At 47.6% G+C, this 15,338-nt stretch overlaps 1 protein-coding gene across 2 annotated transcripts in view; it reads left to right on the top strand.

The window, feature by feature from the left end:
- ELFN2 (extracellular leucine rich repeat and fibronectin type III domain containing 2) overlaps window positions 1-15,338 on the top strand; it is a 93,811-nt gene that overhangs the window by 18,902 nt on the left and 59,571 nt on the right. The window contains exons 1-2 of one of the 2 annotated variants that reach the window (XM_051961833.1): window positions 2,231-2,682; window positions 9,816-9,944. The gene's annotated coding sequence lies outside the window, so the exon portion shown is untranslated. Of the gene's footprint in view, window positions 1-2,230; window positions 2,683-9,815; window positions 9,945-15,338 lie in introns of those variants that run through there. The other variant, XM_051961834.1, reaches the window with a different exon arrangement.

Genomic DNA, 15,338 nt, shown 5'->3' with positions numbered 1-15,338 from the left:
GATGGAGAAGGATCTGAGGTGTGACAGCTTGTGCCCGCATCCCTTAGAGTCGGGGTGGGGGCAGGGGAAGCTTTGTGGGCTCCATCTGGGACTGTGCTGGAGCTTGGGGACTGGGATGGCATATGGAGGGGTGGCCAAGAGAAAAGGGGTGTGTGTGTGTGTGTGTGTGTGTGTGTGTGTGTGTGTGTGTGTGTGTGGTCTGTAGGTGCTTCTGCCTTATGGCAGTGCTGGTGAGAAGTTCTGGCAGGATCTGAGTAAGAGAGTGGGCTTCTGTGTATGTGTGCACGTGTCCTTGTATGTTTGTGTAGGCTAGACAAGGGGAAGGTCCGGGAAGGAGTTTGTTGAGGGGTAGATTATAAAGATTACTGGGTGTTAGTGTCTGGTGTGAGGGTGACTAGAAGTGAGAAACAGACTGTTGGTGGTGGTGAGTGTGTGTGTGTATGTGTGTGTGTGTGAGAGAGAGACAGAGAGAGAGAGAGAGACAGAGAGAGAGAGAGACAGAGAGAGAGAGAGACAGAGAGAGAGAGAGAAGAGAGAGAGAGAGAGACAGAGAGACAGAGAAAAAGAGACAGAGAGAGAGAGAAAAAGAGACACACACAGAAAGAAAAAGACAAGAGACAGAGAGAAAGAGAGAAAAAGAGAGAGACAGAAAGAGAGAGAAAAAGAGAGACAGAGATAGAGACAGAGAGAAAGACAGAGACAGAGAGAGAAAAAGAGAGAGACAGAAAGAGAGAAAAAGAGAGACGCACACAGAGAGAAAAAGACAAGAGACAGAGAGAAAGAGAGAGAGATAGAGAGAGAGAGAGAAAAAGAGAGACAGAGAGAGAAAAAGAGAGAGACAGAGAGAGAGAGAAAAAGAGAGAGACAGAGAGAGAAACAAAAAGAGAGAGACAGAGAGAGAAAGAAAAAGAGACAGAAACAGAGAGAAAAAGAGAGAGACAGAGAGAAAAAGAGACACACAGAGAGAAAAAGACAAGAGACAGAGAGAAAGAGAGAGAGAGAGAGAAAGACAGAGACAGAGAGAGAGAAAAAGAGAGAGACAGAGAGAGAGAAAAAGACAGAGACAGAGAGACAGAGAGAGAGAGACAGAGATAGAGAGATAAAGAGAAACAGAGGGAGAGGGGGAAGGAAGAAGGGAAGGAGGAAGTGAGGGAGGAAGAGAGACCCACACAGAGAAAGAGAGAGAGAGAGAGAGAGAGAGAGAGAGAGAGAGAGAGAGAGAGAGGAGAGAGAGAGAGAGAGAAGGGAGAGAGAGAGAAGGGAGAGAGAGAGAAGGGAGAGAGAGAGAAGGGAGAGAGAGAGAAGGGAGAGAGAGAGAAGGGAGAGAGAGAGGGAGAGAGAGGAGGGAGAGAGAGGAGGGAGAGGGAGGTTTCTGTTCATATATATTCCTCTCTTCCTTCCTCCGTGCCCACAGCTGGGTATTCCCTGGGTCTCTGCTGTTTCCATCCTCCTCAGCAATGACATGTTAGCTTGGCTTTCTGGCACTCGGAGCACTGTGTCAGCTCAGACTGAGGTCGTATCTTGGCTTTGGTGCTGGGCGAGAGGAGGGATGTTTGTGCTCCTTTTATTTTGGAGATCCATTTCCAAAGGTCCGTCCTTCTCTTCCTCCTCCATCAGGTCTCCTGGTGAATGTGGGCTTCTCCGAAGGGCACCCCCAGGGACTTAGCAGCTGGCCTGAGGCTGGGCTCTGTGCCCTTCTCCTGCTCCAAAACCCCAGGCCCAGCTCTCTCTCTGCTTCTCCTTTCCTCTTCCACTCATTTCTATTTTTTCATCTTCATCTCTTCTCTAACTTTCTCCTTCTGCCTCTCTTTTTCTCTCTCTCTTTCTTCCCTTTCCTCTCTCTCTCACCCTGTTTTCTTTTCCATTTTTACCCCATCTCTGTCTTTTTCCTTTCTATTTCTCCTAATCTCCACATCTTTCAGGATTTCTCTTCATCCTTTTCTTGCTTCTCTCTCTTCTTCCATCTCTTCCCCTTTCGTTTTCTATTGCTCTCCCTTTATCTTTCCCATCTTTTTCCTTTCCCCATCTCTCCCATCTCTTTCCCTTTCTCTCCTTCAATCTTTCCCCCATCTCTGCCTCTTTCCCATCTTCTTCATCTCTCTTTTCCTCAATATTTCTCTCTTTCTATCTCTTTCTCCTTCTCTTTTTAATCCTTTATCCCATCTCTCTCTCTCTCTCTCTCTCTCTCTCTCTCTCTCTCTCTCTCTCTCTCTCTCTCTCTCTCCTTCCCTTCACCTCTTTATCTCTTTTCCTTCCTTCACCCCTCCTGGCTTCTCTCTCCCTCTCGCCCTCCCTCCATCTCTCCATCTCCTCCCCCCTTGCCAGCCCCCCCACATGGATATTCATTTGTGGTATATTCCGTTGCCATTGGAAACCTAAGAAAGAAGTGAGTGTACCCTTCAAGACTCCGGCATCTCCCTCCCCCCTCCCTTCTCCTCTCCCTCTCCCCCACCTCCCCCACCCCTTCCCTCACAGAAGGAGAAGACTTGGGTGAGGGAGCCCTCGCCTCTCTGTTGGAACAAGGCCGGGACATTGGCCGGGGACGCTGCTGCCGCCTAGACGTGGAGGCCCAGAGCAGAGATGAGAACCTCCATCCTTGCTTCCTTCTTTCTACCCCTCCATCCTTCCCTCCCTTCCCGGCTGTCCTGCTCATTCTGAAACCTGGGATCCCTGTTCCTGGGGGTAAGGAGTTTGGGGGAGGGAGGCTGTCCTTCAGAGTTTGTGGGTGGCTCTGTGTGTGTGTGTGTGTATGTTCCAGGGCGTCTACTTGTCTGTGTGTGTATGTGTGTGTCCATGTGCCTGCTTATCTCTCTCTCTCTCTCTCTCTCTCTCTCTCTCTCCCTCTCTCTCCCTCCCTCCTTCCCTCCCTCCCTCTCTCCCCTCCCTCCTTTTCTCCCTCCCTCTCTCTTTTTCTCTCTGCCCCCTTCTCAGTTGACTGCCCGTGTGCACCAGTATGTGGCTGTTTCTCTGTGTACACCGCCTGTTCCTACATGTGTGTGTGTGCATCCATTTCTCTGTGTTGCATTATTTGTTTCTCGCTGTAACCACGTGCACGTGTGCCTGTTTCTGTCTGTGTCCAGTTTACGTGTCTCCAAGTGCATCTTTGGCCCTAGGTCTCTATGTATGTGTGTCTGTGTACCTTATTCCACGTCCTCACCTGGGCACTGCTTGAACCCGCTCCATAGTTTTCTCTGTGTGAGGCTTGGGGGTAAATGAAGCAATGAAGCCTTGAGGGATGCTGAGGGAGTCCAGCCTCCCTCCTTCTGACCTCCACTTTGTGGGTGTGGTTTGCAGGGAGGGGAGGCCGGACCCCTTCCCCTCGCTTCCCCAGCCCTCCCCGGGGCTGCCACAGAGTGTTTCTGGGTGATATCTGGGCCAAGCTGGGAGAACAGACAATGGAAGGAGCTGGGACAGTCCAGTGGCGGGATGTCAGTACTTAAGGCTGGTGGGGGGCTGGGTCTCAGGACTCTGGAGCAGGGGAATGGAAGAAGCTCGGCTGCAGAACCCCCTCCCCTCTGATTTGAATCCCTTGGGGTTGCCAGGGAACACCGGGGATTCCCTCCTCCTCCCCGGGAAGAACTGGAGCACTGGGGAGCAGGGCGCTCGGAAGGCTGGGGAAGTCCCGGGATGGGGGACAGTACGGATCCTCTTCCTCCCTCCCCTAGGGCAGGGCCAGCTCCGCAGGACGTGCTCGGGCACTTCTGGGAGGTACTTTCTCCCATCTCAGAGTTGTTGCTGGTCCCCACGTGGAGGGAGACGAGGTCTCCGTGATGTTGGTTGCCATGGGGAGGGAGGCATTGTCATCCTGGAGCAGGGGTTTCGGGAGGGAGAGTGTGGTTCTCGGCGCTGTGTTGGCAGCTGCTTGCTTGATGGAGAGTAGTGGCTCCCGGTACGATAGTTGTGGTCACTGGCAGAGAGGAGCGTGGTCTCCGTGGTAGCGTTTACTACCCAGAGGGAGTTTACGGTCCCTGGGGGGCATTGGTGGTAACCAGACAGAAAGAGCTACTCCCCTGAGCAGAGTGCTTGTGGTCAAGATGAGGGCCGGAGCACGGGAGGCTGCTGCTTTCCTTCGCCGCCATAGTCCCCTCATTCGTGATGTCTGCAGTCCTGGGCATCGTGACTTATCCTAAGCCTTCCTCCTCCTTCTGTCCATTCTTTGTAAGAAATACAGTCTTCCCCGACTCTGCCAGGCCACCCCCCCACCCCTCTAGCATAGCTTCTCCCCACACCTGATTCACCATCAGGTCAATTAGAATTAGCTTAAAAGGATGCATTGAGTCCTAAACCCATTTTATAGATGAGAAAACTGAGGCTCAGAGAGGTTAAGGGTCATGCAGTTCAGAGTAAACAGTAAAGTGCCAGAGAGCTTACTGCTTATCCGCCACTAAATAATCGTGTTATCTGAGGGCAGGTGGCTCCCCCCACTCTGAACCTCAGTTTTCTAGTTCACTCTTCCTTTCTTTAAGTTGTAATGGAGTCCTCTGTACTGATCTTGAAAGTTTACCAAAAGTACCATCCATCAATTAGTCAATCAACTAATGCTTACGGTTGTCCGTGCTTGTGTCTCATCCCCCTTGTATGCCACAGGGATGTGAGTAGAATTTAAGCCGTTTTCAAGTGGACTCTGCTGTCCCCCGAGTGCCTCACACAGTATACTGTATACAGTAGGCACTTAGCAAGTGCTTGTTGAGTGATTATGAGGTTAGGGAGTATTTCCTAACTAAATTTTTAAATTTTTTTTCTAGTATCTAGCATAGGATTCAGAAATAAATCATTGAATAAGCGTTTATCAAGAACCTTCTCTGGGCCATGTGAGACACAAAGACAAAGACAAAAGTTCTTGCCCTCGGGGGCTTCCATTTCAGAGGCACTTCTCTAGGGACGTAGTTTGCAACCCATCTATCTGTGATTGCTCATACTGAGCAACTTTTAGCAAGCTACAAAGAAGCATTTATCAAGCACCTACTGTATACAAAACATTTATTAAGCACCTACTACTTATGACTTCATTTCTCTGGGTCTCAGTTTTTTCATCTTTAAAATGAGAGGATTGCTTGGACTTGATGACTTCTAAGATCCCTTTGATATCTAAAGTTATAGATGTGGGGCAGCCTGGTCTTTATCTTCCCTTCCCTTCCCCATGGGGCTGGGTCTCCTTCAGAGCTATTCAGCATATATTTGTTGAATGAGTAGGACCTCAAAAGAGTGACACTAGATTCTATCTGAGCACTGGCTCTTTGACAAAAAGTCTTCTCCTACAGCCCCCCTCCCCATTAAGTCAACTCTTTGTATTTTAAGAATGAAAGCAGGACAGCATAATGGAGGGACCACTGCATTTGAACTCTAAAGATCTGGGTTTGAATTCTGGTTTTACCACCTAGTAGATGTGTGATTTCAGGTAATGTGAGACTCTCTGGGCCTTGGTTTACCTTTCTGTAAAGTAACCAGGAAAAGATGCTGACTAAGATGCTCTCTTGGACCCTCCCCAGTCCTGATATTTTCTGATATTATTGACGATGGGCCTATTTCATGAGCACTCACAGCAGGAACAAAGGATGGATTAGGGAAAAGATTTTGTTATCGTCGTTTAATTGTTTCAGCCAAGTCTGACTCCGTGATCCCATTTAGGTTTTCTTGGCAAAGATGCTGGTGTGTCATTTCCTTCTTGAGCTTATTTTACAGATGAGGAAACTGAGGCAAGCAGGGTTAAGCCACTTGCCCGGGATCACACAATCTGTGTCTGGGCTTGGTTTTGAACTCGGGCCTTTCAGACTCTAGGCCCAGCATTCTATCTACTGTGCAGACCTATATTTCATTCTTCAGAGACTTCTCGCTTAATAGGATAGAATAATTACATTACTGGAGAATCACGACAAAGAGACATCCACATCCCATAATTGGGGAGGGGGTGGGGGATTGGAGATGGTGGTTATGGGTATGTTTCAGAGGAGGAAGGGGACCTCTTATTTGAAGGAGAGGATGAAGACTCTTTTTCATAGGCTGGAAAGCAACCGTTCAGGCCTCTTGCTTTTATACGGATTGCCTACTGAGAGAGAACGGTGCTAGATCTGGGCTGAGAGAACTCGTATTTGAATCTCATCCCAGTGACTTTCGGCTTCATCTTTTCGAGCCCCACGTGCTGGAGATGAAAAGGGAGGGGAAGGAATGGAAGATGTGAGAAACAGAGAGAAGAAGAGAGGATGAGATTGAATTAGAGGGAAAAGAGGAAGAAAAGGGGAGAACCGGGCAGGCTGATGAGAATTTATTAAGAGTATTCTCTGTATCGGGCCTTGGATGTACAATGATGAAAGGGAAATAATTTTTTTTACCCATTTGAAACACTGTGATCCAGCTTCTCAAGCGACTTCGATTCAAATGGGGGAGATAATGTTACTCCTTAGAAATATATACATAGTATAGAACAAATGATTACAAAGTGGTTGTGGGAGGGAGAGCCTGGCCATTGGGCTGGGTTTGTGATTTAGGTGAGAGCTCCTGCAGAAGGTGATGAGTCTTGACTGGAACTAAAAAGTCCTGGAAGCAGAGATTTCCATCCATGGAAAAAGCATGGAGATGGAGATGGAATGGTGGGTAGGACCTTATTCCAGAGGCAAAGTGTGTGTAAGAGTCTGGAAATGGAAGAAGGAACTGGCCAGCGTGTGATGGGCTAGAAATGCCAACCGGGCGAATTGATGTGATCCTCAAGGCAATAAGGAGCTGCTGGAGCTTGTTGAGGGAGGAAGGGTGAGTTAGAAGGAAAGGAAAGAAAGAGAAGGGAAATGGGAGAAGAGATGAACAAAGAAGGATGAGGAAAAGTAGTAACTGGGAACGATTGGTTGAGTAAAAAGGGCTAAAGGGCAATAAAGAAAAACAGAGGAAGGATTTTTCTTGTGCAGCAAGATGACTGTATGAATATGTATACATATATTGGATTTAATATATATTTGAACATATTGAACATGTATTGGATTACTTGCCAGCTAGGGGAGGGGGTGGGAGGAAAGAGGGGATAATTTGGAACAGAAGGCTTTGCAAGTCAGTGTTGAAAAATTACCTATGCATATGTTTTGCAAATAAAAATAAATAAATTAAAAAAAGAAAAATAGAGGAGAAAAGAGCAGAAGAAAAAAGTAGGGAAGTTTTGGAAATGAGAGGAAAAACAGGGGGCGAAAAGAAAGAGGTCGGATGGACCTCTCGTTCGCCTCTTACCTCTTTACTTCTAGAGACCCTCAAGTCTCCTCCCTAGCTGAGGTAGGTTAGGCAGCATCATTCCCCATTCCCCTCGGACCAAAGCCCATCTCGTTTGGGTACTAGCCTTCTCTAGGCCTGAGTAGGGGGCAGACAACACCTCAAAGGGCTTTAGCCAAGGGGACAGTGCCAGTGCCTGGGTGGGGGGGTGCTGGGGCCACGGGGAATAGATCTTGTGTTGTGTTTGGGACCCAAGGCAATTCCTCACTCAACACCCTGTTTGTTTGTGGATGAGAAAAGGGGGTCTGTGGTTGGTAACAGAGCAGGGATTCATGGGATGGGGGGTGGAGTGGACGTCTGGCTATAGGGCTCAGCCACAGGACTGATGGGGCCTGGGAGCCAAGGAAAGCCTGGTACAGATCAGGCTTGGAGATCAGCCAAGAGTCATCCATCCCAACTGAGCTGGTGGGTGGGAGTGGATCTGATGAAGTGTGTGTGTGTGTGTGTGTGTGTGTGTGTGTGTGTGTGTGTGTGTGTGTGTAGAGCTTCAAAAGCAGAGGCCAGCTCTGGGCTTAGTTTGTTTATAGTCGGAGATATTATAACTCTAAGAACTGGAAAGGACCACAGAGGCCTTGAAATCCAAATTTTACAGATGAAGAAACTGAGGCTCAGGGAAGTGAAGTGATTTTGGATTACAGAGTCAGATCTAGAGCTGGAAGAGACCTCTGAATTCATCCAGTCTAACCCCCCCCCCCAATTTAACAGATAAGGAAACTGAGGGCCAGAGAAGAAAAATGGATTTCTCTCTGTCAATGCCTCATAACACCATGAATTTCATAAAATTCAGAGCTAAGGGATGCAGGGAAGGAAAGAGCCTGCCTGGGCAGGGGGCGCGGTATGTGAAGGGGAAAGAGCTGTGCATTGGAATGGTAAGGAGGGAGTTCTTGTGGCCCTAAGGTGGGCTGCTTTGCTCATCGAGGGCAGAAGATTTGAGGAGCTTGTGTCCCTTCTGGAAGTCAACTCAACTTATCATTTATTAATCACTTACTGAATACAGAATATTTGTGGTAGACTGGGGGAGAGAGATATATAATTAATTCATTATTCTTGCCCTCATGGAGCTAAATTAATCAATATACATTTTTATAATATTTTATTTCCCCCCAATTACGTGTGAAAACAAATTAACTTTATTGTAGCCCCTGAGCTAAATGCTGGGGCTACAAGGACAAAGAATGAAACAATCCTTGCCCCTGTGGAGTTTCTATTCTATTGCTTTTAATCTGGGTGTGGAACAGGGAATGACACACCAATAAAGACAATACACACGTTATGGGGAGAAGGTCAGTCAAAGGGTTAAATGTGGTTGGAAAGGTGGTTGGAAAGGTGTCAGGGAAAGCTTTTTGGAAGAGACGACCTTAGAATTAGGCTTTAAAAGATGGCTCTGGAGAGGCTGCATGGTATATCCATGACATTTCCAAATTGCTTTTGTCATTCTGATTCTTTGTGACTTGACCCCTTCTAAGGTTTCTTTGGCAGAGATACTGCAGTGGTTTGCCATTTCTTTCTCCAGCTCATTTTACAGATAAGGAAACTGAGGCAGTCAGGGTTAAGTGACTTGTCCAGGGCTACCCAGCTAGTAAGTGTCTGAAGTTGGATTTGAACTCAAGAAGATGGTCAACATTGGCAACATAGCACATGGATTTTTTTAAAACCTTGTTCTGGGTGGGAGGGGATGGTAGACTGGACCGACTGGATAACGGCTCTTCAATTCCCCATGTTTTAGACACCATCTTGTATGGGCTTTCTCTCCTCATCGGTCCTGAAGACGGGGCCTTTCAGAAACCGAGAGCTGGGAGTTGTCTGGTCCACCCCTCCAATTCTAACTCTCATCGTGGATGATTAAAGGGGGCGTATCTATTCTCCTATCCATGGAAAGGAGCCATGTGGATGGAGAGCCAGGAAGATCTGAATTTTAATCCTAACTGTTGCTTATAAAAATCTGCACGACTGTGGACAAGTCACGATTTCTCTGGGTCTACAGAATGGGAGGGAGGACGAAATGGCCTCTGAGGTCCCTTACAGCTCTCGACCTATGAAGTTACAATTCCATTGAGTAGGATCCTTCCTGGGTGATCTTGGGCCATGTAACTTCTGGGTTTCAGTTTTTTCCTTTGTAAACAAATGAGGGAGTTGAGCCCAGTGACTTCTAGGGTCCCTTGAAACCTATGAGTCTTTGGGTTGAGGTGGGGGTAGTGCTGAGAGTGCCGTATCTGTTAAACGAGGGGCAGGGGGAGGGGTTGCTTTTTTTGGAGGTCCTTTCTAGCCCTGCATGTAGGCTTCTTCGATCTTAGCCCCAGCTCAGCCTGGGTGACCTTGGGATCCTTTCCAACATCCTTATGTGTAGAATGATGAGATTGGATTAGATAATTCCTAAGGCATTTCTCAGCTCTAACATCCTCTGATTACATACGCTGCTTTGACCCTTGTTTCTCCTGACATGACTGTGCCTTTGCTCTCCCCATTCCCCCTAGATCTCACTAGACTTGGGCCCGGGATAGAGCCACCCGCCCTGGAGAATTAAAATCCTCGTGGGAGTAACTGGTGTCCTTTCATTCCCCTGCCAGGGTCGAGGAGAGAAGACAGAGCCTTTGGTCTGGCCAAGGACTCGGAGCATCTTGGGAGGAGGCAGTGGCCACCAGTGACAGCTTGGGGGCATTAGCATTCTGAAGATCTCCCTGACCAGATGTGAGCAGGTACTGGGGACGGATCGCTGCCTATTGATCGGGGAATGGGACTTCTGATGCTCAGGGGGACCTCTCTCCAGCTCAGGAAGGAGAAGGGGGTCAGTTCAGCCCTTTGGTGACCGTGTTTCTGTGGGGGCTGAGATGTCGGGGACCTCTGCGGAAGACTCGCAGTGACGCAGGCAGTCAGTCTCTGTTCTATCTTTGTGTCTCTTTCTGTCTGTCTGTCTGTCTGTTTCCCTCTTGGAGGGCTGGGATGGTACGAGTTCTTGGGCTTCTTCCCCTCCGTTGTCCACTGTGGCTATTGTAATCGGTGATGGGGATGTCAGTAGCTGGGTTATCCTAAGGATGTGAGAGCCAGATGTTTTAGGTCTAGGAGATCTTTTTTGTTGAGAGGGCCCTTAGAATACAGAATGTCAGAGAGCTATGAGAAATCTTAGAACAGAGAATGTCAGGACTAGAAAGGATCTTAGAACATGAGATAACCAGAACTGGGAGGGGCCTTGAAATAGAGAATGTCAGAACTTGGAACAAATAGATTGTTAAGCATGAAATGTTAGAACAGAGAGGGACCTTAGAACATAGAATGTCAGCTGGGAACAACCTTACAGGACATAGAGTCCAGTCCTTTCTTTCTTTTCTTTTCTTTTCTTTTTCTTTTTCTTTTTTTTCTTTTCTTTTCTTTTTCTTTTTCTTTTCTTTTCTTTTCCTTTCCTTTCCTTTTTTCTTTCTTTCTTTTTTATTTTTTGCTGTTGCAATTGGGGTTAAGTGACTTGCTCAGGGCCACACAGCCAGGAAGCTAGCTGCCCCCCTTTCTTTTTTATAGATAGGGAAACTGAGTCTCTGACTTGAGTCTTTTGGGAAGATGGGCATAGGATGGTGGTTAGAATTTGGTCATGAAGACAATAGCTGATTAGAAAAATTTGTGTCTGTAACTGGGAGGTCACCCTAGGGATTCCAAGGGGGTTAGGGTTACAGAGTACACTGTGGATATTGGAGATATTGAGCCTCTTTCTCTCTGCAGATATGGTAAAGGTGTGTGCTAAAAGTCATAGCATTTGTCCCTGAGTTGAAATAGCTTCTCCTGAGGGCAACTAGGCAGTGTAGTGGATAGAGCATCAGCCCTGAAGTCAGGAGGACCTGAGTTCAAATCTGACCTCAGACATTTAACATTTCCTAGCTGTGTGACTCTGGGCAAGTCACTTAACCCCAATTGCCTCAACAACAACAACAAAAAAAAAAAAAAAGAAAGAAAAAGAAATAGCTTCTGATGGGGGCCCAAAGGGTAGGTGGGATTATTGAAGTGGGTCTTTCCTTTTCTCAACTTTCTTCTCTGCCAGCCTGCCATGTCTCCTGATTGCCTCCTTAGCCCTTGGGATTCCCAGAGTGCCTTTTCTCTTCTGAAATCTGGCCATAGGTACATTAGCCAGTACTGCAGAAGCACTGGGGGAAGATGGAGCTTTGAGGAGGAGGGGGAAACTGAGGCAAAAACTAGTGACTCTTACATCTGGAGCTGGAGGGGACTATAGAGAGTCCAAGCTCTTCATTTTAGGCATGAGGAAATAGGCCCAGGCCATTGAAGGTACGCCATGCTTTGTAGATGGTCTTTGAGAGGAGTCACCTGGAAAGTCCTTTACTAACCTTCATGTGCTCCATAAATGCCAGTTCTTATGATAATCCTTCAAGTACTATGGATATATGATTAAGAGCTGTTATCATTCAGTCAGCAAGAAGTTACTGAGCTCCTGCTGGGAACCCAGCTCTGTCCTAAGGCGGGAGAGAGACAGGGGGAAGGGAGGGAGGGGTGAGAGAGGGGGGAGGGAGAAACAGACAGAGAAACAGAGAGACAGACAGAGTCAGAAAGATGGCGAAACACACAGAGAGAAAGATATAGACAGAAATAGAGAGAGACAGAGATAAAGAGAAGATAGACAGAGACAGAACGACAGAGAAATAGAGAGGGACAGAAACAGGAAGATAGAGACAAAGAAACAGAGAGAAACAGAAAGAGATAGAGAGACAAAGAGACACAGAGACAGATAGACACACACAGAGAAAGAGAGAAAAACAGATAAGGACAGATAGAGACACAGAGATAGAGAAACAGAAAGAATAGAGAGACAGAGACAGAGAAAGAGAGAATGACAGAAACAGAATCAGAGACAAAGACACAGAGAGGAACAGAAAGAGATAGAGAGACAAAGAGACACAGAGACAGATAGACACACACAGAGAAAGAAAAACAGATAAGGACAGAGACACAGAGATAGAAAGAGAAACAGAGAAAGAATAGAGAGATAGAGAGAGAGAATGACAGAAACAGAGAATCAGAGACAGAGACACAGAGAGGAACAGAAAGAGATAGAGAGACAATGAGACACAGAGACAGACATACAGAGAAAGAGAGAAAAACAGATAAGGGCAGACAGAGACACTGAGATAGAAAGAGAAACAGAGAAAGAATAGAGAGACAGACAGAGAGAGACAGAGAGACAGAGAGGAACAGAAAGAGATAGAGAGACAAAGAGACACAGAGACAAATACACAGAGAAAGAGAGAAAAACAGATAAGGACAGAGACACAGAGATAGAAAGAGAAACAGAGAAAGAATAGAGAGATAGAGAGAGAGAATGACAGAAACAGAGAATCAGAGACAGAGACACAGAGAGGAACAGAAAGAGATAGAGAGACAAAGAGACACAGAGACAGACACACAGAGAAAGAGAGAAAAACAGATAAGGACAGACAGAGACACTGAGATAGAAAGAGAAACAGAGAAAGAACAGAGAGACAGAGATAAAGAAACAGAGAGAAAGATACAGAGAGACAGAGAATGACAGAAACAGAAAAATAGAGACAGAGGGAAACAGAAAGAGACAAACACACACAGAGTCAGAGACAGAGAAACACATACAGAGAAATAGAGACAGAGACACACAGAGAGACAGAGACAGACACACACACAGAAAGACAGAGAAACGGAGACAGGCAGACAGACAGAGACATGCACATACACAGAGACATAGAGACAAACAGAAAAAGACAGATACACAGAGACAGAGACAGAGACAGAAAGAGTAGGCAAAGAGCAAGTCTAGTCTACTTGGGGATGCAAGAAACACATGCATGAAACAATTAGAAAGCAAAACCGCCTGTAATAAGGTGTTAAATTGTGCGGTGCTGAGAATAATTAGAGAATAAGGCAGTATGTAATAAGGTGTTAATTGTGCAGTGCCGACTGAGTGCCATAACCGTTCAGAGAAGGGAGGGACTAGCAAAGACCGGATCAGTCATGGTAAGCTTCGTGGAGGAGGTGCCATTTGAGCTGGGCCTTGAAGGCTGCTTCGGGTATGAGACTGGGTGAGACCGACACAGATTAGATCCACTGGAGAAGGGATGGCTGTGGGCTGGGTTCCCGGAAAGACTTGGTACGTGCATCCTTGTAACCACTGAGTTGGGGTGTGGATATCTCTGCCCAAATCTGGCCCTTCTAGCATGTCTACATGGGGTTATGTTTCTGTAAGCCTCTAGAACACGATTGTCTAGCCTTTTCATACCCATCCGAGTTATGGGACCAGCAGAAATGCAACAGAAATTGAATGGTTCCTGGGGTTCATGGATGAAAACTAGTGGCTGAGATAGAGCACTTGGGACAAGAAGCGCTGGCCTTAGGTGGGCTGAGGGAACTGATTCAGGTGCTCGCCTGTCCCGAGGCAGGGAGTGGACCAAATGACCTCCCTTGAGGTCCTTTCTCCTTCCCAGAATCCTTGCCTCTGAAGCATGTCTGCCAGGTGCCTGACTGGCTCTTAGCTCAGCCCTCGCTGCCGTTCCAAGGCCCTCTCTCCATCCATAATGGGTTCCCCTGGGTAGTGTGCCGATCACCTATCTGTGTGTTGTGACACTCGAGGGCGTCGCAGAGACAGCCTCGCTGTGAATGTTGTGGTGCCCGTGGCTCGCCGATGATCCCGCCATTGTTTGGCTGGCACGGGAGAGAGAGCAGGGTGGCCCCGACTGTTGGGTAGGCAAGGGAACGGCTTCTGCGCGTGCTGATGTTCCTGTGTATGATTTTCCTGTCGGCCCTTGCGACACGTGTTTGTTTGTGTGTGGCTTTGTCCTCTGTGAGTGTGTGTAGTTTTGTGTGTTTGTGTGTATGGGTTTGTGGCTGTGTGTCGGTGAGGGTGTGAGTGTGCACTTTCCATGTGCTTGTGTGCACTTGTGTGTGTGTGTGTGTGTGTGTGAGTGAGTGAAACAATTATAAAAATGTCTATTTGTGTGAGGAGATTTTGGGGCACATTTCTGAGCCTCTGTGTTTGGGCTGTGGGTGTGCAAAGCTCTCTGGGATGGTGTTTTTGAGTGTGGCTGAGAGTGAGCAGGTAGAATAGAGCTGGTAGGGGAGGGCTTATCATACTTTCCGGCGCTGCTACCCTGGTTCCGATGCGGCTGCTTGGGGCTGGCCCCAAAGGTTGGGAGGCAGGTGTTTGGGCTCCGGGATTGGGGCAGGCGGACTGGAGAGCCCCAAGGTCCAAGAAAGAACTCGGTGCTTTGGTGGCCCAGCTTTTTAGCCAGAATATGAAAGTACCTTGCAGGAAAGCTGGGAGAAAGGGGGTACATGTGCACAGTGTTGTATGACTTAGGGACAGAGTGGAACCTCAAGGTTATTCACTCCAAGCTCCTCACCTTATAGATGGAGAAACTGAGGTTCAGAAGATTCATTAACTCTAAACTCCTCATTTTACAGATGGAGAAACTGAGGCTCGGAGAGATTCATTCACTCCAAGCTCCTCACTTTACAAATGGAGAAACTGAGGCTCGGAGAGATTCATTCACTCCAAGCTCCTCACTTTACAAATGGAGAAACTGAGGCTCGGAAAGATTCATTCACTCCAAGCTCCTCACTTTACAAATGGAGAAACTGAGGTTCAGAGATTCATTCACTCCAACCTTCTCATTTTACAGATGGAGAAACTGAGGCTCAGAGAGATTCAGTCACTCCAGTCTCCTCACTTTATAGATGGAGAAACTGAAATTCAAAGAGATTCAGTAACTTGCTTTCAGTCACACAGCTTTGAACCTGGGTCTTCAGACTCCAAATCAAGTGCTCTTTCCAGCATCCTGTTTTGTTCCAGGCTCAGGCATCCCAGGGTGCCTTGATGCCCCAAGGGGCTCCTTCATCCCCTCAGATTCCTGCTGGAGAGAGGATTGGCAGCTGGGGGCCAGGGTCTCAGTGGCGATCAGGCTGAGGAGTCCCTGTGAGGCTCTTCCAGGGACTGGCCATGCTGGACTCATGCTTATCACTGGCAGCAGCAGTGATGGCAGCCTCTCTACCTGCCCCCCCACCCAGTCTCTCGGTCTTTCTCTCCTCCCTCCTTTCTCTTTTTCTCTGTGTCTATCTCTTGTTTTCTCTCC

Source organism: Antechinus flavipes, chromosome 5, assembly GCF_016432865.1.
Source record: "Antechinus flavipes isolate AdamAnt ecotype Samford, QLD, Australia chromosome 5, AdamAnt_v2, whole genome shotgun sequence".
Classification (NCBI taxonomy): Eukaryota; Metazoa; Chordata; class Mammalia; order Dasyuromorphia; family Dasyuridae; genus Antechinus; species Antechinus flavipes.
Note: the sequence above shows the minus strand (reverse complement) of the source record. Positions and strands in the feature narration are given on the sequence as shown.